Genomic DNA, 27,393 nt, shown 5'->3' on the forward strand with positions numbered 1-27,393 from the left:
AATATTTTGGATACATTCTTTTTGGCGGGGGATGGAATCTCTTCTGGTGAAGGTATGACCTTTACAAGAGGGACGGGTTATAGCTGAACCCGAAGGGGACCAATGTCCTTGCAAGCAGGTTTGCTAGAGCTGTTGGGGAGGGTTTAAATTAATTGGGCAGGGGTATAGGAAACTGAGTGACAGGGAATTGAACAGCACAGTTGGTATACAAGCAGAGGAAGTGTGTAGTGAGATTGTTAGGAAGAATAGAGAGATGATAGTACAAAATTGCAGTCAGTAGGATGAGTTGTAGTGTAACAGGGGGACAAAATCAAAAAGAGTGATGAATACAGGATTGAAGGTGTTACATTCAAATGCACGCATTATATGGAATAATGTAGATGAACTTGTAGCACAGTTAGTGATTGGCAGGTATGATGTTGTGGACATCACTGAGTTGTGGCTGAGAGAAGATCAAAGTACAAAATAAATTTATTATCAAAGTACATACGTCTCAAATATGCAACCCTGAGATTCCTTTTCTTGTGGGCATACTCAATAAATCCATAATAGAATAATAATCATAATAAAATCAATGAAAGACTGCAACAACTGGGTGTTCAACTGGTATGCAAAAGACAACAAACTGTGCAAATACAAAAGGAAAGAAGTAATAACAAGGAATAAACATTGAGCACATAAGGTGAAGAGTCCTTGAAAGTGAGTCCGTAAGTTGTGGGAACATTTCAATGATGGGGCAAGTCAAGTTGAATGAAGTAATCCCCTTTGGTTCAAGTGCCTCATGGTTGAGGGGTAATAACTGTTCCTGAACCTGGTAGTGTGAGTCCTGAGACTCCTGTCCCACCTTCTTAATGGGAGCAGCGAAAAGACAGCATGACCTCGGTGGGGGGGGGGGGGGGGCGCGGTCCCTGATGATGGATACTTCTGTCCGCACCAATTCTCTCTATAGATGTGCTCAAAGGTAGGGAGGACCTAACCCGTGATGACTGGGCCATATTCACTACTTTTTCTGATCTGGGGCATTTGTGTTTCCATACCAGGCTGTGATGCAACCAGTCAGTATACTCTTCACCACACATGGATAGAAGTTTGTCAAAGTTTTAGATGTCATGCCAAATCCTCACAAACTCCTAAGGAGGTAGAGGTGCTGCTGTGATTTTTTTCGTAATTGCACTTACATGCTGGGCCCACGCCCAGGAAAAGGCAGATGAACTGAATATATATTTTGCATCTGTCTTCACTGGAAGACACTAGACATATTCCAGACTTTCGAGAGCTGAAGTGAGTTCAGTTGCTATTACTAGGGAGAAAGTGCTTTGGAAGCTGAAAGGTCTGAAGGTAGATAATCACTTGGACCAGATGGACTACATACAAGGGTTCTGAAAGATGTAGTTAAAGAGATTGCAGAGGCATTAGCAATGATTCTTCAGGAATGAATAGATTCTGGCACGGTTCCAGAGGACTGGAAAATTGAAAGTGTTATCTCACTCTTTAAGAAAGGAAGGTGGCAGAAGAAAAGAAACTATAGGCCAATTAACCTGAAATCAATGGTTGGGAACATGTTGCAGGTGATTGTTAAGGATGAGGTTTCAAGGTACTTCGAGGCATATGATAAAATGTGCCAAAGTCAGTATGGTTTCCTTAAGTGGAAATCTTGCTTTCTAAATCTTTTAGAATTATTTGAAGAAGTAACAATCAAGATAGACAAAGATAATTGGTGGATGATGTGTACATGGATTTTCAGAAGACCTTTGATAAAGTGCCACACATGAGGCTGCTTTGCCAGGTAAGAGCCCATGGTATTACAGTATTACTGGCATGGATAGATCATTGCAGGAGACAAAGGGTGGGAATAAAGGGAGCCTTTTTAGACTGGCTGCCAGTGACTAGGATGTTCCACAGGGGTGTGCGTTGGGAGCACTTCTTTATATGTTGTATGTCAATGATTTGGATGATGGAATTGGTGACTTTGTGGCAAAAGTTTGCTGATGATATGAAGACAGATGGAGGGATGATGGTGTTGAGGATTCAATGGATCAGAAGATGCAGATGGAATACAGTGTTGGGAGATGTATGGTCATGCACTTTAGTAGAAGGAATACCAGTATAGATTATTTTCTAGACACTGAGAATTTCAAAAGTTCAACATGCAAAGGAACTTTGGAGTCCTCGTGCATGATTCCCTGAAAGTTAACTTGCAGGTTAAGTTGGTGGTGAGGAGGACAAATATAATGTTAGCATTTCACTTTGAGAGGACTAGAATATAAAAACAAGAAACTAATGTTGAGGCTTTATAAAGCACTAGTGAGACCTCACTTGCAGTTTTGAACCCCTTATCTAAGAAATGATGTACTGACATTGGGTTTTGATTCAAAAAGAGGCTCATAAAATGATTCTGGGAATGAAAGGCTTATCACATTTGATGGCTCTGGGCCTGTACACACTAGAATTTAGAAGAAAGACGGAAGATTAATTGAAACCCATCAAATGCTGGAAGGCCTAGATAGAGTGCATGTTTCCAATAGTGGGGCGGTCAAGGACCAAAGGGCACAACTTCAGAATAGAGGGATGTCCATTTAGAATGGGGATGAAGAGGAATTTATTTAACCAGCGAATGGCAAATCTGTGGAATTCATTGTCACAGGCAGCTGTAGAAGCCAGATATTTAAGGCGGAGATTGACATGTCCTTGATTAGTCAGGGCATGAAAGTTTACAGGGAGAAGTTTGGATAATGGGGTTGAGAGCAAAATGGATTATCCACGATCAAATGGCAGAGCAGACTCAATGGGTCAAAAGGCCTAATTCAGCTCCTCTTATGGTCTGGTCAAAATAACACCCATCTTTCCTTTAAGAATATTCACCCTGATACCACTGTCCTTTAAGGATGAGAGTTCCAAAGATTTACAACCTGCTGGGAGAAAAAAAAATGTTTTGTCTATCTTAGATGGGTGATCCCTTATTTTGAACAGTGACCAGAATCATTCATGAAAAGAAACATCCTCTCCAAGCCCACACTTTGGCAGGATATGTCAGTATCTGATAGGTTTAAATCTCACTCTTCTAATCCCCAGTGCATGAACGTCTAGACTGCCCAAACATTTTCCTGAGAATCTACCCATTCCAGGTATTAATCTAGTAAAGCTCCTCTGAGCAACACACACAAAATGCTGGAGGAACTCAGCAGGCCAGGCAGCATCTAAGAAAAAGTATAAACTCTCGATCTTTTGGCCCAAGACCATTCATCAGGATATGGATGTTCATTTTAGACCATAAAGCCATAAGATATAGGAGCAGAATTAGGCGAGTTAGCCCATTAAGTCTGGTCCGCCATTTCATCATGGCTGATCCATTTTTCAACTCAATCCCAATCTCTTGCATTCTCCCCCTTTCCTTTCATGCCCTGACTAATCAAGAATCTATCAACCTCAGCCTTAAATGTACATAAAGACTTGGCCTCCACAACTGCCTGTAGCAACAAATTCCACAGATTCAAAACTCTAACCAAAGATATTCCTCCTCATCTCCATTCTAAAAGCATGCTCCTCTATTCTGATGCTGTGTCCTCTGGTCTTGGACTCTTCCACCATAGGAAACATCCTCTCCACATCCTCTCTATCAAGGCCTTTCACATATTTGATAAGTCTCAGTTAGATCACATCATTCTTCTGAATTCCAATGAATACAGGCCCAGAGCCATCAAATGCCTTTCATATGAAAAGTCATTCAATCCAGGTATCATTTTTGTGAACCTCCTTTGAACCCTCCAGTTTGAGCACATCCTTTCTAAGGAGCAGAAAACTGTTTACAATACTCCAGGTGAGGCCTCACCAGTGATTTATAAAGTTTCAGCATTATATCCTTAACTTCAATATTGTAGTCCTCATTATATCCTTGATTTTAATATTCTAGTCCTCTTGAAATAAATGCTAACATTGCATTTACCTTCCTCACACTCAACTTGCAGATTAACCTTTAGGGAATCCTGCACAAGGAGTCCCAAATCCCCTTGCACATCAAATTTTGTATTTTATCTCCACTTAGAAAATAGACCACCTTTTCATTTCTTCTACCAAAGTGCATGACCATACACTTCCCGACAGTATTCTATCTGCTACTTCCTTGCCCATTATCCTAATCTGACCAAGTCCTTCACAAGATCACAAGACAAAGGACCAGAAGTAGGGCATTCAATCCATCAAGTCTGCTCTGCCACTCCACCATGAACTATACTATTCTCCCATCCAGTTCAATTTCCAGCTTCTTCCCCATATTTCCTTCTGTAGCTTCTCTACTTACACAAAACTACCTGCCCCTCCACCTATCTTCATATCATCCGCAAACTTCGCAACAATGCCATTAATTCCATCATCCAAATCATTGACATATAAGATGAAAAGAATCAGCCCAACACAGACCCCTGTGGAACACCACTAGTCACCAGCAAACCAACCTTTATTCCCGCTCTTTGCCTCCTTCCAATCATCTACTGCTTTATCCATGCTAGAATCTTTCCTGTGATACCATAGGCTTGAAATTTGTTAAGTAGCCTCATGTATGGCAACTTTTCAAAGGCCTTCTGAAAATCCAAGTACACAACATCCACTGATTATCCTTTGTCTATCCTATTTGTTATTTCTTCAAAGAATTCCAACAGATTTGCCAGGCAAGATATTCCCTTGAGGAACCCATGCTGACTATGGCCTATTTTATCATGTGCTTCCAGGTACCCTGAAACCACATCCTTAATAACTGATTTCAAGATCTTCCCAACTACTGAGGTCAGACTAACTGGTCTGTAATTACCCTTCCTTCTGCCCCTCTTCCTTCTTGAAGAGTGGAGTGACATTTGCTATTTTCCAGTCTTCTGGAAGTATTCTGGAATCTAGTAATTCTCGAAAGATCATTATTAATGCCTCCACAGTCTCTGCAGCCACCTCTTTCAGAACTCTGGGGTGTACACCATCTAGTTCCAGTAACTCATCTACCTTCAGACCTTTCAGTTGCCCAAGAACCTTCTCTCTAGTTATATTAACTTCTCACACTTCATGCTCCTGGAACTTCCACTATACTGCTCGTGTCTTCCACAGTGAAGACTGATGCAGAATACTTATTCAGTTCACCATGATTTCATTGTCCCCTATTACTACGTCTCCTACAGTTTTTCCCAGCAGTCCAATATCCACTCTCACCTATTTTACACTTTATCTATCTGAAGAAACTTTTGGTATCCTCTTTAATATTATTGACTAACTTACACCCGCATTCCATCTTCACCTTGTTAATGACTTTGTGTTTGAAAAATCTTCTCCAAATTGGTTCCACTGCATTAATATTTTTCTCCCTCTTTCCTGTAAATGTGGTCTCACTAATGCCCCATTTCCTATCAGAAAATGTTTATTTTCCATCTCAGAGGACAGCTAGTCACAAATATATTCAAGTGAGAATAAATCCAGAAAATCCAATCCTTCCTTATAATCACAACTCTTCATTCCACGCACATTTTGGTGAGTCTCTTCTGCACGCTCTCATTTGCTAATATATTGTAAGGGAAAGTACCATAAGATGGGAGGTGATTGATAAGGCTGATAAAGCAGGCCAGGGAGTTGAGAAAGCAACATTCCCCAAGAATATTGAAAGGGGAGTGGAGATAAGTCCATAGACTATCATGACTATACTTGTATGCTGTTGGGACTCCATTCCAGCCCTTGGTTGCTCCAATTCTGTTGTACTTGTGCTGGAGATGAGATATTCCACACAGATGCTTCCGAACTGCTTCCCTTCATCCTGATCTATGGTTTTTCTTCTTTCATAATGGACAGAGCCGTTGGCTGCACCACACTATGTTCCCTCACTTCTGCTCTCAGACCTTTACTTCCTGATCAGCATAAGACAGATCTCCCCTGGTTCTCAGCTTTCTTCCCACCAGTCTTCACACACAATGGATCATCCTTTGCTATTTCAGCCAGCACTGACAAGTTTCCACCATCAGGCACGTATTTGTCTCTTTATCAACAGCATTCCTCTGGACATCAGGTGAAGCATCATTTCTGGAAAATTTGACTGTTCATTTCAAACTTCAAGTATTTTGTGTGCTGCTCCAGAACCCCTTGTGACTACATAATTATCTCCATTCCCCTTTCTGCATTCTTGGGGAATGTTGCTTTCTCAACTCCCTGGCCGGCTTTATCAACTCAACTCCATTAATCACTTCCCACCTTACAACACATTCCCCTACAATATATTTGTCAGGACACAGGAGCAGGGATCCAATTGCAGACCCAGTACTGTGCACACAGTGATACTAATTGAGTAACAAATCTGGAGGTACAAATAAAATTGGCGTCAGAGTTCAGGCAGGGATCAAAACATTCAGAGAAACCAGGATCTGGAAATGGGCGGGGGAAAGACGCAAGAGGAGAAAAATAATACTGGAAAAGCTCAGGAAAATTCACTGGCACAATCTGGCAACAAACAGGTGAAAACACAGGATTGAAATACACTGAGACATAAACAGAGGCAGGTGATAGGTGGAGCACCATGAGACACAGGTGGCAGCAATACAGGTAACAATGAGAAACAGATGAGAGATGGAGTACTCAGTAATACAGGGGCTGGAGCAGAGCAGGAGCAGGGACAGGAACATGTGGCAGTACAAAACCACAGTCTGACAGCTAGGGGGAAAACACACAAAAAGACAGAGTTTAACTGAAGGTACTGACAGTAACCCCCCCCCCCCCGCCATGGCCCCGGTGATGAACATTCAGCAGTTGTCACACCGTGAAGGTATCTGACCCATCGATGAGCAATGGGGGGTGTTTGAGGACAGGACACAGGGGGTGGCTCATGAAAGACTTGATGCAGGACACATGGAAGGTGGGATGAATGTGGTGGAGAGTGGAGGGGAGCTTGAAACGGACGGCAGCAGGGCTGATGACTTTAGCAATGGAAGGGGGCCAATGAAGAGAGGGGCAAGCTTGCAGGAATCCACCTTGAGGGGTAGGTCTCAGGTTGAAAGCCACACACGCTGTCCCTGGTGGTAACATGGGGCCTTGGAGCAATGGCGATCAGCTTGGCACTTGATCCTAGCAGAGGCACGTAGAAGGGCAGAGCGAGTGTGCCTCCACGTCCGCTGACAATGGCGGTTAAATGCCTCAGCAGATGGAACACCAACCTCAACCTCCTGGTCAGCAAACAATGGAGGTTAGTAGCCAAGGCAACACTCAAAAGGGAACAGACCAGTGGATGAAGACAGATGAGAGTTTATGGCATACTCGGCCCAGGGAAGCTGCTGACTCCACGTGGAGGAGTTCTGGGAGACCAGACACTGCAATACAGTCTCTAGCTGTTGGTTGGCCCGCTCGGTCTGACCATTGGTCTGTGAGTGGAAACCTGAAGACAGACTCGTGGAGGCACCCAGAAGATTACAGAATATCCTCCAGAAGTTGAATGTGAATTGAGGGTCCCTGTCTGACAACATGTACAGGTAAACCATGTAATTTAAAAACATGCAATACTAGTAATTTGGTTGCTTCTTTGGCTGAGGGGAGTTTAGGTAAAGGAATGTAGTGTACCGACTTGGAGAAACGATCAACTACTGTGAGAATGGTGGTGTTACTATCTAATGGGGGAAGACAGGTGACAAAATTCAGGGCAATGTGAGACCAGGGTCTCTTAGGGATAGACAAGGGTTGTAACAGACCAGCAGGTGTCTGGTTAGAGCTCTTGCCTTCAGCACAGACCGTGCAGGCTGAGACAAAGTTGCAGATGTCATCTCCCATGGAGGGTCACCAAAACTGCCAACTGATGAAGGCCTGAGTACGCTTCGTTCCAGGGTGACAGGATAACCGGGAAGAATGACCCCACTGCAATACCTATGAGCGGACAGAAGTGGGAAGATAAACACAGTTAGTGGAACATTGACTAGGGGTCGCCTCGCTCTGTTGAGCAGCTTGCACCATGGCTTCGATGTCCTACTGCGCTGCACCCACGAGACAATGAGCAGGGAGGATGACATCAGGTACCTCAGGGGTCTCAGAGGAAGGAAATCTTTGGGAGAGGGCATCAGGTTTTCCATTCTTGGAACCAGAGTGTAAGGACAAAGTAAAATTGAATCTTGAGAGAAACAGGGACCAATGTGCTTGACGAGAGTTGAGACACTTGGCCATACGGATATATTCCAGATTCTTGTGATCAGTCCAGACTAGATTAGATTATTAGATTATGAGGACACGCAGTCCCCTTTTATTATCATTTAGTAATGCATGCATTAAGAAATGATACAATTTGTTCTCTCAGAATGATATCACAGGAACACAAGACAAGCCAAGACTAAAAAAGACTGACAAAAACCACATAGTTATAACATATAGTTACAATAGTGTGAGCAATACCGTATTTTGATAGAAGAACAGGCCATGGGCACAGTAAAAAAAAGGTCTCAAAGTCTCTCGAAAGTCCCATCGTCTCACACAGATGGTTGAAGGGAGAAACCCTCCCTGCCATGAGCTTCCAGCGCCGCAAACTTGCCGATGCGGCGTCCTGGAAGCACCCGACCACAGTCCGACTCCAAGTCCGTCGGAAAACGTTGAGCGTCTGACCAGCTCTCTGACTCCGAGCACCGAGCACCATCTCTGCCAAGTGCTTCGACTCCGGCTCCAGCAGCAGGCAATAGGCAAAGCCGAGGATTTGGAGCCTTCCCCTCGAGATTCTCGATCGCACAGTAGCAGCGGCAGCGAAGCAGGCATTTCAGAGTTTCTCCAGATGTTCCTTCGTGCTTCTCACGGCTGTCTCTGTCAAATCAGGATTGAGCATGGCATCCTAATTCACAAATATAATATCAACTTGGAGCAGTCGCGCGTGCTGCGTCGCCCCGCCATCTTCTCTTCTCCTCCTAGAACAGCACCTTTGCTCCCTCCAGCCAATGCCTTCACTCCTCCAGAGGTAGTTTCACAGGCAACAGCTCCCAGCTTCCGACATCGTAATTCTGCTCCGTGGGAGTGAGGCGGTAAGAGAAGAAGGTGCAGGGGTGAACCTTCTCATCCCTGGTCGAGTGCTGAGAGAGAACAGCTCCTACACCAATGTCAGACGCATCCACCTCCACAGTGAACTACCAGTCAGTGTCGGGTTGAATCAGGATGCTGTCAGAGGTGAAATGTTCCTTCAGGTCAGAGAATGCGTTTTCAGCTGGAGGGGACCAGGAGAATCTGACAGCAGGTCAGGTAAGAGCAGTGAGTGCAGCCAGTGCACTGTAATTTCTGAAGAAGTGGCATTAGAAGTTAACAAAGCCCAAAAAGCAGTGCAACTCCCGACGAGTCGAGGGTTGGGGCCATTCAACCACCGCCTTGACCTTCTGTTGGTCCATCTGAATGGAGCTGCCTGAAATTACATACTCTAGGAAGGAGACTGTATTGCGATGAAACTCACATTTCTCAGCCTTCACAAAGAGCTGGTTCTCCAGAAGGCGCTGGAGAACTCTGCGGACTTGACCTGTGTGTTCAGCAAGGGACTTAGGAAAAAAAAAATCAAAATGTCGTCGAGATACACAGAAACAAACTGGTTCAGCAAGTCCCTGAGAACATCATTTGCCAGGGCTTGGAAGATGGTGGGCGTATTGGTGAGACCGAATGGCATGACCAGATACTCGTAATGGCCTGTGGTGGTGTTGAAGGCCGTCTTCCACTTGTCCCCTTCGCGGATGCAGACAAGATGGTCGGAGTTATGGAGATCAAGCTTGGTGAAAACTGAGGCTCCTTGTAGTAGTTCAAATGCCAAGGTCTTGAGTGGAAGAGGGTAATGGTTCTTAACAGTGACTTCATTCAGTCCCTGGTAATCAATGCATGGACACAAGGAGCCATCCTTCTTTCCAACAAAGAAAAAACCAGCACCAGCAGGGGAGGAAGACGGCCGCATGATGCCTGCAGCCAGAGATTCTTGAATGGACTTATTTATGGCTTCTGTTTCGGGTACCTTGGGGGAGATGTGCCAGGCAAGAGGTCAATGGCACAATGGTATGAACGGTGAGGCCCAGGACTTGCTGAACACAGCCTTGAGGTCCACGTATTCAGGAGGGATGGAGTAAGGTCCGGAAATTCCTCAGGGGATCTGGGCTTAGAGACAAGGGAATCTGAGCATGGCGGAGGCAGTGGGAGTGACAGAATGGGCTCCAGCCTACAATTTTGCAACTGAGCCAGTCAATGTGGGGTTCTGACTGACTAACCAGGGATGGCCCAGGACAATGGGAGCTTAAGGAGAATCAATAACATAAAGGGTTAACTGTTCATGGTGGTTGCCGGATTAAACTGAAACTCACTGATGCCGTGACATGGGTGATGTTAGCCAGCCTCTGACCGTTTAAGGTGTTGGCCGTTAATGGTGACTGGAGAGCAGACGTGGGTAGTTCCCACTGGGCAGCCAAGCTGGAATCGATAAAACACCCCTCCGCACCACAATCGACCAAGATGGAGGCTGCTCGCCATTGGACGCCCCACTCCAGAGAAGCAGGTATGAGAGTGAGTGGTGTCAAGGAGGGCAGGACGGGGGTCACACTCACCAGTACTCCTCATCCTACTGGTGAGCACTTGGCTTTTACTGGGCAGGTGGAGATGAAGTGGCCTGTTTGGCCACAGTACAGACAGGAGTGGGTGCTGAATCTCCTTTGTCTTTCAGTTGGCGTCAGGTGGGTATGGTCAACATGCATAGCTTCGGGCTCTGGAACGGGAATTGTAGATGGAGGCAAACGGCAAGGAAATGTAGTCTGACGAGGAGCTTGGAACTTACCCAGTGCCCCCAGGGACGCTCTGGAATAACTCCCTCTGCGGCGCTGCTGAAGGCGAACATCAATATGGATGGCTAAATCCACCAGGGCTTCAAAGGTAGCAGGAAGGTCCTGGGTGACCAGCTCATCTTTGATGTCTTCGGAGAGGCCATTCAGGAAAGTGTCGTACTGTGTCTCCGAGTTCCAGCTGCTGGAGGTAGCTAGGGTCTGGAACTCTATGGTGTAATCTGACACAGATCTGCATCCCTGGTGCATGTGCAGCATTTCACGGGCAGCCTCTCTTCCATGTTTGGAGCAATCGAACACTTTTCTCATCTCAGAAAATAACTGAAAACTACTGCAGAAAGGGGAGCCTGCCTCCCAGACAGCTGTTCCCTATTCTCTCACCCTACCGGACAGTTGGGTGATGACGTACGCTATCTTGGCTCAATCAGTCGGCAATGTTGTTGGTTGGAATTCAAAAATGAGGGTGCACTGGTTAAGAATAGAGCGGCAGGTACTGGGCTTACCTGAGTACTTTTCTGGAGGAGGCAGATGGGACTCTTGGATGGGAGGAACATGCGAGGATGTGGAGGGCAGGGCGGAAGATGCAGTTACAGAATGTTGATGGGTACTCCGGGACAGCTGGAGTGACTGAGTCTGGGCCACAAGACTGGCTACATTGGCAAAAAACGACTCCACTGCCCTGAATACGAGTCCAGCTGGTTCTGGTGTCTCCCCAGCATCACTCCCTGTTGTTCCAGGGCAGCTCTCAGACGATCAGAGTCTGCTGGATCCATTCTGGCCAGATTGTACTGTCAGGACGCTGGAGCAGGGATCCAATTGCAGACCCAGTACTGTGCACACAGTGATATTAATTGAGTAACAAATCCCAAGGTGCAAACAAAGTCAGCGTCAATGTTCAGGCAAAGATCAAAACATCCACAGAAATCCAAAAACCAGAATCGGGAAACAGGCAGAGATCCAGATGGACAGAGTACAGATACGGATGCTGGAAAGGCTCAGGAAAATTCACTGATACAATCCGGCAACAAGCAGGTGAAAACACAGGACTGAAATACACAGAGCAATAAACAGAGAGGCAGATGATAGGTGGAGCACAGTGAGAGACAGGTTGCAGAAATACAGGTAATAGTGAGAAATAGATGAAACATAGACTATCAGTTATACAGGGGCCGGAGTAGAGCAGGAGCTGGGAGAGGAGCACATGGCAATACAAAACCACAGACTGACAGCTGGGGGAAGCATACAAAAAGACAGTTCAACTGGAGGTACTGACAATATTAGAAAAAGAGAGAGCAGAAGAGACTCACCAAAATGTTGTTTGGAATAAAGAGTTGTAATTATAATGAAGGACTGGATTTATTCTCACTTGAACATTTGAGGCCGAAGGGAAACCTTATACAATTAAATTATGAGGGACGTAGATTGTCAAAATTGTTTTCTCAGAGCAAGAGAATCTGAAACCAGGGAGCACAACTTCAAGTGAGTGGGGATCTGAGGGTACGTTTTTTACACATATGTGGTAGTTATTCAGACTGAGCTGATGGAGGAGATGGCGGAGGCAGATACAAGGTTGACTTAAATAGGAAAGGAAGTAGAAGGATATGGATCTAACATGAGCAGATTAAATGAGCATTTGAAGGTACCACAGATGGTATGGAAGAGCTAGACCATAAGGGCCTGTGCCTGTGTTTCATATTTTAATGATTCAATGAACTACAAAAAATGTTACACCAGTGCTTTCAACTCTCCCTTCCCGCCATACAGAGAGCCAAACAGTCCTTCCAGGTGAGGCAGAGATTCACCTGAACTTCTTCAATTCTAGTGTACTTCATTTGGTATTCTAAATGTGGTCTCCTCTACTTTGGAGAAACTAGTTGCAGATTGGATGACTGCTTTGTGGGTCTCCTGTTTTCAGTCCATAGGTCTGACTTGAATTTCCAGTTCCCTACCATCTACTCCCACCCTGACCATTCTGTCCAGGGCCTCCTGTACTATAACAATGAGGCACAACATAAGCTTGAGGAAAAGCACCTCATTTTCCATTTGGACATACTGGAATCAATATTAATTCTCTAAATTTAGGGTAACTCAGTTGAACTTTCTGTCTGTATTTGGATTTCCAGCTTCTGCAGAATTTCTGATTTTTTTTTCCTCTCTCTTTCCCAGTTTTGAGAAAGGGTCCTGGATCTGAAAGGTTAATTGCAATTTTTTAACATGTACGTATGCTGCTTGACCTGTTGTTTCTTTCCAGCTTTTTCTAATTCCATTCAATATTCTATTAGCTATCACTGTTTCTTGTATTTTACCGCCTGGTGGATCATTCACAAAGACACTTTTGCATCTTAGACCTTTCACCATTTTATATAACTTGCCATATTTACTTTTATTCTACCTAAATAGATAACCTCATGTTTTCCTACATTGTCGACCGCTTGCCAGAACTTTGCCCACTCATTTATCCTATTGATGTTCTTTTATAGCCTCCTAACATCCTGCTTTCTGATCTATCTTAATGCCATTAGCAAATTTAGCCATTATATCTCTGGTGCCTGCACCCAAGTTGTTTAAGTAATTCATAAGTTGAGGCTCCAGCACTGGTCTCTGTGACACACCACTTGTTATACCTTGTCAACCATGTTGTTCGTCCATCATTAACGTTGATGAGGACCTCGACACCATTATGATGGTGTCGAGACTAGCACGTGATTTGGATTTAAGTGAGGGAGAGTTGCGCAGCGTCAGCCTCACTCTCTCTTCCCAATTCCCATCTGGATCCAGTGGCAGGACAGAGTCTAGACGGCTGGAGATGGGACTGGGTGCAATGGATGACCAGGACGTCTTCAGTGTCTTGTCCTGCTGTACACGTTCCACGACACTTGCAGAGACCGCCTTCTTGACCGTTGGACCTTCCATTGGTCTCGTCCGCTCAATCCGCCGGAGTCTGTCTTCACATGCTGGGATAGACAACTCCCTATCTCACCGAGGGTTTGAGACCCGTCAGCTACCCTCACCTGGTTTAGCCGGCTTGTCGAAGCCGTTGCCCGGGGTGTGGCCGCTGTCGCATGCAAACAGCTATGGGGAGCCACAGGTGAGAGCTGAGTGACAGGTGGGGACCAAAGGTGGACTAACCGCCCTGAAAAGGATGCGACATGTTCCCCCACCAGAGGTGCTACCCCTCCCTGACACCCCATACACCTTGTCAGCCAGATAAAGGCCAAATAACCTAATCTAAGCAATGACTGTCCATTTCCCTCCATAAATACTGCATCTAACAATTTTGTTCTTGCCCCAGATTCTAGAGTCTGCTCTCTTGTGAATCTCTAAAGACCATTTACTGTATGTCTATTCTCTGTTGTCTGACAGCCACACAATCTTCTATCAATACCAAAATGGACATAAGTCTCATAAGGTTGTCTCACCAAACAGTTAAACTATCACTGATGTCTAACTTCAGATCCTTTATATTCTATCTCAGTCTTGAACATTTCTGTTCACCCATTATCCACAGCTTTTCTGTTGAGCAAATTAAAGGTTTCTACTCCACATTGTGTCAAACTGCATTCAATGACATCATTTTCAGCTGTTCTTCTAACATTAGACAAAATAATTCAAGTTTGTAGAACCTCTCCTTACAGCTATATTTTTTAATTGAGAAAACTGACTGGTTAACCTGTTCTAAGCACAGGAGATTCTGCAGATGCTGGAAATCTCATTGCTGCCTGACTTGCTTAGTTCCTCCAGCATTTTGTGTGTGGTGTTTAACCGGTTCTGCACCCTCTCCAATGCCTCATGTCATTCTTGTAATGAGGCCACCAGTTCTGCACACGACCTAATCAAAGCTTTAAGCAGCTGCGATATGACTTGTCAACTTTGAGAGTCAACACCCTAACCAATGAGGGCAAGTATGCTGGAGGATATCTTTAACACCTTCCCTACTTGTGTTGGCACTTTCAGGATGCTATGGGCTTGCACCTCAAGATTCCTCAATACTGTTATTTTACTGTATACTTGCCTCTTACATTTGAACTCCCAAAGTGCAACATCTTATAATTGTTCACACAAAATAATCTGCAGATGCTGGGGTCAACGCAACACTCACAACACGCTGGAGAAACTCACCAGGTCGGGCAGCATCCGTGGAAAAGATCGGTCGACGTTTCGGGCCGGAACCCTTTGTCCTGATGAAAGGTTCCGGCCTGAAACGTTGACCGATCTTTTCCACGGATGCTGCCCGACCTGCTGAGTTCCTCCAGCGTGTTGTGAGTCTTGTTATAATTGTTCAGATCAAAATCCATCTGCTATTTCTCTACCCTTTTTACAACTGGTTCATAACTCGTTGAATCCTTTGACAATGTTCCTCACCATCCACAACTCCATCAGCTTTGTGTCATCTACAAACATACTTATCAGTGCCATTTAATTATTTGTTTCCACTACCTACTCCTTAAAAATGTTATTTTGTAGACTCATTATGCCACCCCTTCTATCGCAAATTTTGAATATTAAGCAGATTACGCAAATAGACTTCCAATTCTTCAACATAACAACAATGTCTATAATTCAAAACTAAAGTTTTTCATTGGCTATACAACTGTGAAAGGTGATATGAAAATAAAGCTTTTTTAAATTAAATTGTTTTCTTTCAAAAATTGGACTGAATTTTTCTTCAAGCACTGTTTGTGATAACACATATCTATCTTGGCAGCTCTTGGCGTAAAATATATTTCTCCTATTCTTCTCTGGCATTGATTTGGAGATGATCATAAATTTTTACCTACTGATTCCTGACAAACTGCCCACTGATTAATATCTACTCACGTAACTGATGAGGTTTATGTACCATGTAAGAATTGTGCACAGACCAATCACTTCTTTGTCTGCAGAGCTGAAGTGACCTGGTTCAACTATGTGGTTGCTCACACACAAAAGCAAAATTCTGTCTTTTTCTCTTTAAGTTTTTTTTTTGTTTAAGGCATTTTGTTAACTTGAATCTCTGTTTTCAGGACCCCTGGGGGAGATAAACTCATCAATACCTAAAACAAATGGCACATCCTGCATAAAATACTATGGAAGAAAAAAACTGCTGGCAGGAAGAGGAAGAAGGAAGAAAAAGAGAATATTGGTTGTGGTGGGGGGGGGGGAGAGAGAGAGAGCAGTTCTGAGAAATCTTGATCTGATAAGAAGGCAATTCCTGAGGTAGGAAGAGCTAATTGATAAAACAGTTGCCAGTGGTAAAATGGAGGAGTTGGAAACAAAGATTATTGGAAGATGGGAGTAGTGAGTTTGTTATTCATTAACAAGGACACAGAAAGGGTTGAATAGGATCTTTCGGTTCTTACACTGTGGCAGAAGGAGAAAGCAAAGCTAACAATGATGGGAAGAGGGGCAATCCAACTCGTTGCACAATGGGGAGATATAGGTTGCTGCATTTCATATGAAGTGATTTAGGGCCACTCACATGAATGAGGCTATTTCCCAGGGCTGAAATGGCTAACACAAGAGAGCACAGTTTTAAGATACTTGGAAGTAGGTACAGAGGAGATGTCAGGGGTAAGTTTTTTATGCAGAGAGTGGTGAGTGCATGGAATGGGCTGCCAGCGACGGTGGTGGAGGCAGATATGTTAGGGTCTTTTAAGAGACTCCCAGATAGGCACATGGAGCTTAGAAAAATAGAGGGCTATGGGTAACCCTAGGTAATTTCTAAGGTAAGGACATGTTCGGTACAGCTTTGTAGGCCAAAGGGCCTGTGTTGTGCTGTAGGTTTTCTAAATATATTGCCAGCTCTGGAAGGGCACATTGTAAGTTTAACATTTTGTGATGAATGTGCGACTTCAAGTGGCACATTTTTCTAGATGATTATTAGGGACTTCTCACACTTTGTTTCAAACCTCATTATCGGAATTAACCAGATAAATTGTCCTGCCAACTAAGAAAAGCCATGCACATGCGTAGTATATTTTCCACCACAATATATGCCATGGCCTTTAAGTGCTGAAATTTTGCAGCAGGCATGCCATGAAACAAATGGTAATTGATACGGTGGTGGAGCTAATAGAGCTGCTGTCTGACAGCTCCAGTGATGGGGGTTCAATCCTAATCTCTCATATTGTCTGTGTGTAGTTTTCATGCTGTCCCTGGATGGGTTTCCCCTAGATGTGCCAAATTCCTCACACATTCCAAAGACTTGTTGGTTGGTAAATTCATTGGCCATTGTAAATTGCAGTTAGGTAGTAAATGTGGAGGGAATTAGTGGCAATATTGAGTCTGCTGGTTGGTAGATTCATTGGCCATTGTAAATTGCAGTTAGGTAGTAAACGTGGAGGCAAGTAATGGCAATGTTGAGAAAATAAAATAGAAATGATGCAAGTTAGTGTAAAAGGTACCTGTTGGTCAACATGGATTTGATGAACCAAAGGGCTTGCTTCCACATTGTCATCATATGCATATCCACCCAGCATCCATCAGGGTGCAGTGAAATTTTTTGACACTTTGTCCAATATTATCACTTATTGAATATCATAAATGAAATAAATTTTGTCTCAAATATTTCATTAAAATGTAGTTCAATCATTTTTACCAGAAATTGTATATGTAGCAAGTTCTTGTCAATTGCTTCTGCGGGGTAGAACACTGGATAATCAATTAAAGTATGCTGAATGAATGGATTACTTTTTGCAGTGAAATCTGAATTGAGAGACATTTTACAGATCCTCAGTGGAATATTATGTTAGTGCAATGTCATATTCTGTCAAGATTACAGCCAGGGTTGCTTGGAAAGAATCCAGACAGAAAGTATGAATCTCCCGAAGGAAAGGATGGAGACAGCGAGTTCGTTAGGCTGTCTGTGCACATTCATAGTCTGTCACCTCCAACTGACAGAGATTGTGGTGGAAGATAGGTTAGCTTTTGCCTTTCAGCTAATGGATTGGTAGCTGACTAAAAGCTCCCCCCCCCCCCAGCTCTACCCAAGTATCAGACATGGCAGGAGAGAGCTCTATAAGGTGTTCAAAAACCAGACTCGTCAACATTAATGTTTGAAGTCAGTTTCTGCAGACAAAGCTCATTTGAGTTGTGGAACACAAGGCTATTGAATAGAACGGCATAAGTGAGGTAAAAGCAATTACAATTATATACGGACTGCGAAAGAAGCTGCAGTCATGTGGGAAATGTAAACTTATATTGTTCAGCCGTACTTTCTCCAAAATACATCAGAGAAGGACAATAATCCTTTCCCTCCTGCCTAAATTTCTCCTGATAAAAGGTCATTAATTTTGTTTATCTCTCTTCACAGATGCTGCATGGCCTACTGAACTTTTCCAAACTTTCTGTTCTAATTTCACGATGTAGTTTTTTTCTGGAGTCTGGATCAGACTAGGCACCTAGGTTCAGGCCGGATCTCAAACATTCATGAGCTCTTGGCTAATGTTGAGCTGATTCCTGATCCACAAGATCAGCAGCACACATCACACTTACTGCTTGCCCACCTGTTGTCATCAAAGGACTTGAGCTAGCCCTCTGTGACTCCTTCTTATTGGTGCAAAAAGCCATGACACTGAGCCAGTGAGATCCTGTTTCACAGAAAGGTGCCAGCATAAAATGTTGGTTTGGCCCACAGCTAATGCGCTAAATCCCAGACTGGACTCCATACTTTAAAAAAGATATGAAGGCTGTGGAGGGTGGCAGAGAAGAGTTAGTAAAATGATACCATGGAACAGGAACTTTAATTAAGTAAAGAGACTGGAGAAACTGCTGTTGATCTTGAAGACGATTATGAGGGAATTTCATGGAGATATTGAAAATCTTGAAGGAATATAGACAGAGCAGATTGACAGAAATTCTTTCTATTTTTGAAAGTGTCCAGACACATGGGCAAAAAAAGATGGCATGAGGAGAGGTTTATCTACACAATGAGTGGGTTGAGTCTTGAAAACACTGCCAGGCAGATTCAGTCATTGTGTTCAAAAGGTAGCTGGATAAGTACAGTACCTGAAAAGAAAGCACTTGCAGGGCAAAGTGTGGATTTAACTGGATTGTTCTAATTTAGACAGGTACAGACTTGGCTTCTTTTCACTCTGTGAATAAACAAAGTTCTGCTGCTTCAATGCTTCTTGCTGAACACCGTTCATCTTTTACATTTTGTTATATATTATGGGAAGACAGCCAAGAAGTGCTAAAGTCATCAGCCTTGCTTTCATCTGAGCCAAGTGCAATAATTCTCCCATCAGCATGGAGGAACTCCATCCAATACTTTTGTAAAGCTTTTTGTTCTGCTCCATGCCACCTTGAATACTTGAGAGCATTATATAAGCATTCTTCACCATCTCTCATGCCATGAATCCACATGTCAATTCTAATCACAAAGATGTTGCCAGGACTGGAGGGCTTGAGTTATAAGGGGAGAATGGATGGGCTGGGACTGACTTCCCTGGAGTGAAGGAGGCTAAGAAATGATCTTATGGAGATAGATAAAATCATGATGGGCAGAAATAAAGCAGATGCCCACAGGCTTATTCCCAGGTAGGGGTGTCCATACCTAGAGTACATAAGTTTAAGGTAAGTGGAGAGAGATTTAAAAACGATCTGAGGCTACGTTTTTCATGGTAAGTGTGGAAGGTCTATGGAATGAAATGCCAGAAGAAGTGGTAGAGGAAGATGTGATTACAACATTTAAAAGACATTTGGATGAGTATATGTATGGAAAAGATTTCGAGGGATACAGGTGAAATGCAGTGAAATGGGATCAGCTCAGGAAGCACTTGGGTCTGCAAATATTGATTGAGACCATTCTTACTTATGGGCAAGTAATAGATAGTTCAAGTTATAACAGGGATAAATTACCATGGCATTTCAGAATAATAGTGCCTGCTTGCCTCACTGACGGACAATTTCTGTTAAAACTTAATCCTTGACCAATGGCTTCAGTTTTACTACTAGGCCTGTTTAATACCATACGAAAATCTAATACTTCACCTGAAGCAGTAGGATTATTTCTTAGATTAAATAAATTAATTATTTTTGCAATCTGATTCCATACTGTTTTCAAGTGGTGTATTCAGATTATTACAATGTGAAAGAGTAGTGATCTGTCATTATGTCTTTAGTGTGAGAATGATGAAACCCATTGATTAAAACTATTAACAGTCTGCAGCTACTAATTCTGTCTCTTCTCCAGAATTTCTGTAAATATTCAACTGAATTTAAGGTAAAACCTTATTGGAAATTCATGGCCTCATAATCTATTTGCCTGACCTTGTGAACCTGATGAAAATTCTTTCCACAGTGAGTTCATACTTTCAGGACAAAGGTTGGCTGGGTGAGGAGGTGAAGTGGTAGGTTGAGAGAGAGAGAGAAAGTCAATATGAAAATAATAAATAATACAATTATATTTCAAAATTATTTATTGCTGGACTTTTTGACTTAGAAAATGTCCTAAATTTCCAATAACTTGAAGGTGAAAGAAAAGGACTTTGGATTTATGTGGTGCCTCTTACAATCTCAAAAAATCCAAAAATATTCCCATCAATATACAACAGTCTTGTCATTAAACCATAAGTTCCACCACATACATAAAGCAATACTGATCTAAAACTGGACTTAATAAAAAGAGAAAGCAAAAACAAGTTATTGGAAAGCTTTCTGACTCTTGTCATGTTCTATCCAACAAAGTGCATAACAGTTTACTTCAAAAATCAGAGAAGCACTTAATGAACAAGAATGGAAAAACAGGTTAAATGTCTCTTCTGAAGCAGCATGCGAATTTAAAAAAAAAAATGAGGACTGACAATCCGTAGACCTTTTCCTCTTGTAGTAAGAATCAATGGCCCTGTGGCTCATCACTTATTATGACAAGCATACCATCCTCCATTTAGTAGATAGCCTTGTGAAGCAGTCAATCTATACTCATTTTTATGACTGGAAACCCAGTAATGATTGGGCAAAAGAGGAGACAGAATGGATACAAGAAAATATAAACACATTAATCTTGCTTCAATGCAAGAGAAAATAATACAAGTGAACATCGTCACCCAAAATCCTTTGTTCTTCCACTGCCTGTAATCTCTCACCATTGGGTGAATATTCCCATCCATTTTCTTTGGCACTCATAACCTGCCCCATCTCCTTATATCCTTTACCACTACGTTGTTAACCTCATTGGCTTTGGGAAGTCCATGTCAAATTGTATCCAACTTTCCAAAACTAATTTGCGCAATTCCTTCTGAAAGGCTCAAAGAGAAGCAGAGTTTGTAATGATTATGAACTGATTGAATGGTAAAATTCAATGGATCCTTTGATACCAACCAGACTGTGAGAAGTGGACCACAGGCTGCTATAGGAATTAATCGGGATAAAATTCAATTATACTGGAAACAAAAAGTATCTGACAACAACTCAATTGCTCATTTTATACCTCAGTAAACTTCTTGTGAATTTGCCGTGTTGATTCAGAACTGGCTTGTGCCTGGAAGACAGGGGGTAATGGTTGAAGGGGCTTATTCAGACTGGGCGCACGTAATTAGTCGAGCTCCACAGAGACCTGAGCTGAGACCTCTGCTGTTTGTGATGTATGTAAATGCAAATGGGTGGTTTAGTAAATTTGCCAATGACACCAAGATTGAGGAGTTGTAGATAGTGGGGATAGACTGGCAAAGAATATAGCATGATCTAGAACAGTTGCACATATGGGCTGACAAGTGGCAGGTGAGGTTTAACTCAGATAAATGTGTGGTGTTGGACATTGGTGGGGCAAATACAAGGAGACAGTACACTGTTAAGGGCAAGATCCTTAACAGTGTTCTTGAGTGGAGATATCTTGGGATACAAGTTCATAGCTCCTTGAGAGTGGCTACATGAGTCGATAAGGTGATTAAGAAGGCTAGCTTTTATTAGCCAAGGCATTGAGCTCAAAAGTCAGGAGGTTATGTTGCAACTTTATAAAGCTCTGGTTCGGCTACATCTGGAGTATTGATACAGTTCTGGTTGCCCCACTATAGGAAGAATGCTGAGATTTTGGAAAGAGTGCAGAAGAGGTTTACCTGGGTGCTGCCTGGTTTAGAGAGCATGTGCAATCATGAGAGACTGGATAAACTTGGGTGTATTCTCTGTACCATCAAAGGTTGAGGAAAGATCTGATAAAGGTTTACAAGATTATGAGAGGCACAGATAGTGTGGACAGAGAGTATCTGTCTCCCAGGGTTGAAATGTCTAATACCAGAAGGCTTGAATTGAACGTGAGAGAGGGTAGGTTCAAGTGGAACGTGGGGGGTAAGTTCTTTACATAGAGAGTCGCGGATGCCTAGAAAGTGCTACCTTCTATGGTGGTAGGGGCAAATACATTAGAGGCTTTTAGGAGACATTTGGATAAGCACATGGATGTAAGGAAGTTGGAGGAATGTGGACTTGGTGTTGTTAGGAGGAATTAGTGTTCATGTGTTTCTAAATTGCTTTTTAGCTGGTTCGACACGACATTGTGGATGAATAGTCTGTTTATGTGCTGAACTGTTCTATGTTCTATATTCTATGATTTTCTACTATATACATATCATCATTCAGAATTTGGAGCCATTTGGAAAAATTAGCCAAGCACACCATCACCTTTCACCATGGCTTAGTAACAATACAATTAGAAACATAATGCAACTAACACAGGGGCAGTAGTGAACTCATCTGCAATGTAGGTCAGTTGGGTCAAATGTTCTATTTCTTAACTATAGATAATTCTCTATCACAAAATCTATAATTAAGTTATTATTCTCAGCAGGCGGAAATCAATGCCGGTCCAATAGAAGGAAAGGAGGTGTAAGTGCGGTGGCCATTGTGGGATTGGGGCAGTGTTAAAGTGATCTGGCTTTGGCTCAACAGGCTTAGGCAAGAACAGGCTTCGGCAAGCTCAGGCAACGGTTCTAAGCAAGTAAGAAAGTTTCTAGTAAGTTTTTAATTTTCCGTTATTACATAACTAGTGGACTGAGGTGTGGTATGTGGTTTGTGTGAGATGTGGGTAATTTGGGAGACCCCCAGACTCTTCATAACTACATCTGCACAAGAGACTGTATTAAGGAACGAGAGCAGTAGCAGGATGACTGGAGCTGCAGGGAAGTAGTCACACCTAAGGTGCAGAAGGCAGGTACCTGGGTGACTCTCAGGACAAGAAAAGGGAAGAAGCATCCAGTTTAGAGTACCTCTGTGGTCATTCTCCTCAATAATAAGTATACCACTTCAGGTACTCTTAGGGAGGGATCTACTAGGGAAAACCTGCAGTGATTGTGTCTCCTTCACTAAGTCTGGCTCTGTAGCTCAGAAGGAAGGGGTGGGATGAGAAGGGGAGTGCGGTAGTGATGGTGGATACCATAATTGGAGGAGCAGAATGCCGATTCTGTGGATATGAAAGAGGCACTCAAATGGTACGTTGCATCCCTGATGCCAGGGTCGGGGATGTCCCGGATCGGGCCCACGACATTCTAAAGGGGGAGTGTGAACAGCCGGAAGTCATGGTACATATTTGTACCAACGACATAGGTAGGACAAGGGAGGAGGTCCTAAAAAGAGAATATAGGGAGTTAGGCAGAAAGCTGAAAAGCAGGACTTCCAGGGTGGTAATCTCTGGATTACTGCCTGTGTCACGTGCCAGTGAGGTTAAGAATAGGATGATTTGGCAGATGAATGTGCAGCCGAAGAATTGGTGCAGGGGCAGAGTTCAGAGTTTCAGTTTATACCTGAACCTGAGGGGGACCAATATATTTGCAGATGGGTTTGCTAGAGCTGCTGGGGAAGGTATAAACTAATTTGGCAGGGAGATAGGAACTGGAGTGATTGGGCTGAGGATGGGCAGTTGGTACACAAGACTGTGAGGAAGGACAGGCAGATGATAGGGCAAAGTTGCAGTTAGTGGAATGTGGTAAAGTGTAACTAAGGACAAAATCAAAAGGGGTGATGAATAAGGACAGAAGGTGTTATATTTGAATGCACGCAGCATACAGGATAAGGTAGATGATCATTTACACAGTTAAAGGTTGCTGTGGACATCTCTGAGTGAAAGAAGATCATAGCTGGGAGCTTAAGATCTAAGGTTACACATTGTATTAAAAGGGTAGGCAGGTAGGCAGAGGACGCAGGGTGGCTCTATTGGAAAAGAGTAAAATCAAATTGTTAGAAAGTGGTGACATAGGAGAAGAATGTGTAGAATCCTTATGGGTAGAGTTAAGAAACTGCGAGGGTAAGAAGATCCTGATGAGAGTTATACATAGGTCTCCGAACAGTGGCCAGAATGTGGGTTACAAGCTGCAATGGGTAATAAAAAAAAGGAGCATGTAAAATAGGCAATTTTGCGATAATTATGGTGGATTTAAATGTGCTGGTAGATTGGGAAAATCCGGCTGGCCCTGGATCCCAAGAGAAGGAATTTGCAAAATGCCTATGAGATATCTTTTTAGGGCAGCTTGAGGCTGAGTCCTCTAGAGGAATGACAATTCTGGATTGGGTGTTACGTAATGGCCCTGATTTGATTAGGAAGCTTAAGGTAAAGGAACCCGTCATAGACAGTGATCATAATATGGTTGAATTCACCTTGAAATCTGAGAAGGAGAAGCTGAAGCCAGATGTATCAGTATTACAGTGGCATAAAAGGAATTACAGAGGCATGAGAGAGAGGAATTGGACAAAGTTGATTGGAAGGGGACACTAGCAGGGGCGATGGCAGAACAGCAATTGCTAGAGTTTCTGGGGGTAATTTGGAAGATACATCCCAAAGATGAAGAAGTATTTTAAAGGGAGGATGAGGCAAACTTAGCTGACTGGTGAAGTTAAAGACAGCATAAAAGCAAAAGAGAGGGCATGTAATAAAGCAAAAATTAGACAATATTTGGAGGATTAGAAAGTCTTTAAAATCAACATATGGCAGCTTAAAAAAAAGACATAAGGAGAGAAAAGATAAAGTATGAAGGTAAGCTAGCCAATAAAATAAAAGAGGATAACAAAAGTTTTCTCAGGTATATAAGAAGTAAAAGAGAGACGAGAATGGATATTGGACCGCTGGAAAATGACATTGTAGAGGTAGTATCGGTAGATAAAGACATGGCAAAGGAACTTAATAAATATTTTGCATCAGTCTTCACTGTGGAAGACACTAGCAATATGCCAGAAAATTGAGAGTGTTAGGGGGCAGAAGTGTATGCTGTTGATATTACTAAGGAGAAGTTGTTTGGGATGCTGAAAAGTCTGAAGGTATGTAGATAAGTCACCTGGATCAGATAGCCTAGACCCCAGGATTCTAAAAAGAGGTAGTTGAAGAAATTATGAGGCATTAGTAATGATCTTTCAAGAATCACTAGATTCTGGAATGGTTCCTGAGGAATGGAAAATTGCAAATATCACTCCACCCTTTAAGAAGGGAGGGAGGCAGAAAAAAGGAAATTAAGGCCAGTTAGCTTGGATTCAGTGGTTGGAAAAATGTTGGAGTCTATTATTAAGGATGAGGTTTTGGGAACTTGAAGGCACATGATAAATTAGGCCAAAGTCAGCATGGTCTTCAAAAGGGAAATCTTGCCTGACAAATCTGTTAGAATTCTTTGAGGAAATAACAGACAGGATAGGCAAAGGCGATGTTTGTTTGGATTTTCAGAAGGAATTTGACAAGGTCCTACACATGAGGCTGTTTAACAAAATAAGGGAAAGTTATTAGAATGGATAGAAGATTGGCTGATTGGCAGGAGGCAGAGTGGGGATAAAAAGAGTGGTTGGCTGCCGGTGACTAGTAGAGTGCCGCACAGGTTCATGTTGAGACCATTTCTTTTCATGTTGTATGTTAATGATTTGGATGAAGGAACTGTTGGCTTTGTGGCCAAGTTTGCAAACAATACAAAAATAGGTGGAAAGGCAGGCAGTGTTAAGGAAGCAGGATGTCTGCAGGACTGAGACAGATTGGAGGAATGGACACAGAGCTGACAGATAGATTATAATGTAGGGAAGTACATGCTCATACATTTTGAACTACTTTATAAATGGGAGAAATTTCAAAAATCAGAGGGGCAGAGGGATTTGGGTTGCATCAAGCAGGATTCCCTAAAGGTGAACTTGCAAGGTGAGTTGATAATAGGGAAGCAAATGTGGTATTAGCATTCATTTTTATAGCACTAAAATACAAGATCAAGAATGCAATGCTTTATATGGCATTGGTCCGACCACACTTGGAGTGTTGTGAGCAGTTTTGGGCTCCTTGTCTAAGAAAGGATGTGCTGGCATTGGAAAGATTCCAAAGAATGTTCCCAAGAATGAAAGGGTTAATATTTGAGGAGCATTTGATGGCTCTAGGAACCTACTCGCTGAAGTTTAGAAGAATGGGGTGATCAAATGAAACCTCTGGAATATTGAAAGGTCTGGATAGAGTAGCTGTAGAGAGAATGTTTCCTATGGTGAGGATAGACTCAGAGGGCACAGAGGGCATAGCCTCAGAATTGAGGGATGTCCATTTAGAACAGAGGTGATGAAAAATTTCTGTAGCCAAAGGGAAGTGAATCTGTGGAATTCTTTGCCAAGATGGCTGTGCAGGCCAAGTCATTGTTTATATGTAAGGCGGAGGTTGATGGGTTCTTGATTAATCAGGGTGTCAAAGGTTATGGAAAGAAAGCAGAAGAATGGGGTTGAGAGGATTAATAAATGAGCCATAATACAATCTTGATGGGATGAATGGCCTAATTCTGCTCCCACAGAGCTCTTATGGGCTTATGATCTATTCTAATTGTAGAAAAATCTGTATGAGCTCTTAATATTCTTTTTCTAGACTATGATGGCTATTTTGTTCACAAATTTCCACACAGTTGAATTTTTAAAAATATTTTTCTCCTCTAACACAAACTAGATCGATCTACGCAGATTATCAGATCTTCATCTTTCTCTGCCACAGGAAACAGTTGAGGCCAGTTCATTGGCTGTGTTTAAGAGGGAGTTAGATATGGCCCTTGTGGCTACGGGGGTCAGGGGGTATGGAGGGAAGGCTGGGGCGGGATTCTGAGTTGAATGATCAGCCATGATCATAATAAATGGTGGTGCAGGCTCAAAGGGCCGAATGGCCTACTCCTGCACCTATTTTCTATGTTTCTATGTTTCTATGTTTCATGTGTGCACACTCTTCAACATCACTCATCAGGCTTGCTTATTAATTGCAGATTGAATCAGATAGTCCATAAGAGAAATATTTAAAATGCCAACTTAATTTCATTTTATAGTTTATAAAAGATTATAATCTCAGATTTTCTATTAAAATATACACTATTTGAGTCAGTTTGATAAGTTTTGCAATGCAATCTGTTCTTTTAACATGCCTGAAGTTTTCTGCACCTTGTCAACTGTTACTGAAGAAGATTTGCCTCATCATTGGTAGTTAAACATACAATGGATTTTGATAGACTCTTCTACTGGTAGACAGTCAGGTATCAGAGGATATGATTTAAAAGTATCAGAGGAGATTGTGTGGGACTACAACTGGACGTCATAGGTTAAGCAAGAGATGTGAAATGTTTAAGGGGAACATGAGGGGAAATTTCTTCACTCAGAGGGTGGTGAGAGTGTGGAACGAGCTGTGAGCGCAGTGGTGGATGTGATTTTGATTTCAATGTTTCAG

The sequence above is a fragment of the Mobula hypostoma genome, chromosome 3 (genome assembly GCF_963921235.1).
Source record: "Mobula hypostoma chromosome 3, sMobHyp1.1, whole genome shotgun sequence".
Lineage (NCBI taxonomy): Eukaryota > Metazoa > Chordata > Chondrichthyes > Myliobatiformes > Myliobatidae > Mobula > Mobula hypostoma.